The sequence below is a fragment of the Populus euphratica genome, unplaced genomic scaffold (genome assembly GCF_000495115.2).
Source record: "Populus euphratica unplaced genomic scaffold, PopEup_1.0 scaffold714.1, whole genome shotgun sequence".
In the NCBI taxonomy this organism is placed as follows: domain Eukaryota; kingdom Viridiplantae; phylum Streptophyta; class Magnoliopsida; order Malpighiales; family Salicaceae; genus Populus; species Populus euphratica.
Window position 1 is genome coordinate 220804 of NW_011500272.1, and position 3588 is coordinate 224391.

Genomic DNA, 3588 nt, shown 5'->3' on the forward strand with positions numbered 1-3588 from the left:
TATTATTATTATTATTATTATTATTATTATTACTATTGTTGTTGTTGTTATTGTTGTTTTATAATTGTTGTTTATAATTTGTACAATTAACCTCCCTGTGGTTCGACCCCGGTCTTGCCGGGTTATTTATTACTTCGACACTCCTGCACTTGGGAGAAGACATCAATCTTTTAGTCGTGTCAAGTTTTTGGCGCCGTTGCCGGGGAGGTAAGTTCTTGTATAAATTATAGTATTTATTTTATTTTCTCTTTTCACTTTTCTTGTATATAACTTTGTTTCTTTTTATTTTGTTTTCTTCCTCCTTCTTTTGCTTTCTTCTTCTTTTTATTTTATTCCTGCACGTGCATGAGAGTGTGGTCACGTACATCAAGTGGTAGACTTTGTAGGGTATCCTCATCATTTTCAGAAAATATGGCCGAAGAAGATAATCAATCACTTCAAAATGAAAATAATGAGAATAATCGTGCTAGAACACTTAGAGACCACATGAATCCCATAAGAACAAGTGCACCATCATGCATAGTTTTTCCTCCCGATGCATCTTATTTTAATTTTAAACCAGGTATTATTCAACTTTTACCTTCTTTTCATGGCTTAGAATTGGAAAATCCATACTTGCATTTAAGAAAATTTGAGGAGGTCTGCAACACATATAATGATTCAAATTGTAGCATGAATACCATCAGATTAAAGCTTTTTCTTTTTTCATTAAAAGATAAATCTAAAACGTGGCTACAAAATTTGAGACCTGGATCCATTCGTGCTTGAGATGAAATGCAACAGCAATTTTTGAAAACGTTTTTCTCATCTCACAGAACAAACTCTTTCAAAATATAAATCACCACTTTCACTCAAAAATCAAGAGAAACATTTTATCAATGTTAGGATATAGATTGGTTACATATTTTTATGAAGGGTTAACACCTAAAGATAGACAAATGGTTGAATTGATGTGCAATGAAACTTTTAAAGATGAAGACCCTAATAAAGCAATGGAATACTTAGACTTGTTAGCTGAAAATGCTCAAAAGTAGGACATCGCGGGTACTTATAAGGCACCGAGAAAAACTAAACCTCATACATCTAGTGGAGGTATGTACAATCTTAGGGAAGATCATGACCTCAAAGCCAAGTTTGCATCTTTAGCTAGAAAAGTCGAGGTACTAGAATTGAAAAGGAGTGGTTAATTAAAATCTGTTGAAAACATTATGTGTCAAATATGTGAAATAAATAAACACTCAACCAATAACTGTCTAATTTTGCCTTCTTTTAAGTACAGACCTATGGATTTATGGTGAATGTGCAGTTGGGCCTAAGAGAAAATATGAAAGATCTCTTCCAATGTGCCTAGACCACTTGGTAAGGTAATGAATGCATAAGCATTGGATAAACATTGCATTCATTCGAGCAGATATTAAGGAGACTTGTAGTTCCTCTATAATTATTTTTCCAATGATGTCTCCTTGTGTTAAAGCTTTGGGGATGGCCCCCTAACCTTGACTACCTCCTCCATACACTAAATGAATCTCTCTCAACTAGCACCTGATCAAAATAATTTACTGATTCTAAAAACTCCTTTTCTTTTCCAGGACTAGATCCACCGAAACATAAATATTTTTATGTGATGACCTGAGAAACTTGTCATTTCTACACACTTCTATACTTGTTGAAGGTATGGGTTGAGTAGAAATGAAAGGAAGGAATAGATGATTTTATAGATGAGAAATTAAAAAGGCAATCATACCACCTATATGTAAGCCAGCTGGAGTCTCACACACACATTCTCTTTTTCTATTTATTTATTTATTTATTTTTGAAAAAGCATGTGTATGTATAGGTAGTTGTGATTGTGGTTCATATATTCCCGTGGTTTTATGTTCAAGAATGGCTTAAACGCCCTCTATGGGTCAGCGATAGACTTCCCATCCAGTTTTCTTAAAAACTGGCAAACAGGGTCTTTTTTAGTCAGATTCCCAAGACTAAGTCGATCATGTTCTTTATGAAATAGTGGCCATAATCATTTAAGAACATCTAACAAAGGTATATTGATCATGGTATGTTTGAAAGTTTCAAAGATTTTAGAGTTGTGATTGTCTTTTTTTCTTTTGGTCATGTCATGAGAAAATGAAAGCGCTTGTAGGGAATCAATATTTTCTTTGCAAATTTCAGATTCAACCCCTTCCTTACCCTCAGAGACATATATTACAAGTCCATCTGGCACATCGATGATAGAATTTCAGTCGTTTTGCACGATGTTTCTTTGTTAGAGTGCTTTTACCTATTCTAAGCATGTGTGAAACAAAAAAATTAGAAAACTCACCTGATAATCGGATTTTTGGTTCAATTAACTAGTGAATCTCTTCAAGAATTCCATGGTTTATTAAAAATCTCAATCTTGCACACCTAGCTCGATAAATTTTTGTAATCGTATTTTGAGGCAAAGTGGGAAAATACTTTTTTAATTTTTCAAGATTAGTGTCCATTTTCAAATGAGAATTGGAAGAGAGATTCAAAGAATTGCACAAATATATACACAAATATCAGTATTATATTGTGCTAAAAATGATGGTTGTGAAGTTTGTACATTGTTATTATCACTCTTCCAACTGAAATTTGAGTGATTTGTTGAAAGAACCAACTTAAGAGTCACTGAGTATCGTTATCCGACATTTAACCGGGGTGAGCAAGACTAGCAAACCAAAAGTCATAAAAAAAAAACAAAACACAAATCCTTAAAAGGAAGCAAAGTTGGATAGTCATTGATTGAGTGTTCATTTGTTTCGTATATTTGACACACAATGTTTTCAACAGATTTTCATTGATCATTTTTTTTTAATTCTAATGCCTTGATTTTTCTAGGTAAAGATGCAAACTTGGCTTTGAGGTCCTCAATAAATGGACTACTTCATCTTGATCTTAGCTCTCTAGGGACTGCATAGAGATGCCCTATAAGTACTTGTGGTATCCTAATTTTGAGCATTTTCAACAAACAAGTCTTAGTACTCTATTGCTTCATCAGGGCATTTATCTTTAAAAGTTCCATTGCACATCAATTCAACCATTTGTCTATCACTAGGTGTTAACCCTTCACACAACTGTCTTTTTCGACGAGAAATGACTCTCACATGTTTCAGAATGACAAAGTTTAATGACACTACTTACCTCATTGTCAGGAATGCATCTTTGAAATATTTGATTAGGACAATATTTGAATAAGTTGGGGTCATCACAACAAAAGTTTTTCACGTCACTCAAAAATTTTGTTTTGTCTTCTATACTCTAGTGAGACTAAGAGAAAGTAAGGATTCATCAAGAAAGTAATCATCGATTGGTGTGATGTCAGATGTCAAATCTGTTGTCACTATTGATAAAAGATTCGCATCTACATTTTCGGTGCTTGTTTCATCCGTGATTTCTTCCTCAGAATAAATCATTTGCAAATCTTCAGATTCATCCAACTCATTTTTACTTAAAGTAGATTCAAGTTGATCATAAACTAATTCGTCAATATGATCTACTTCTTGTAAGTAAAGGAAAGGGAATGAAAGGCATAAACTTGATATTAATGAAAGCAAAGCATAAACATTA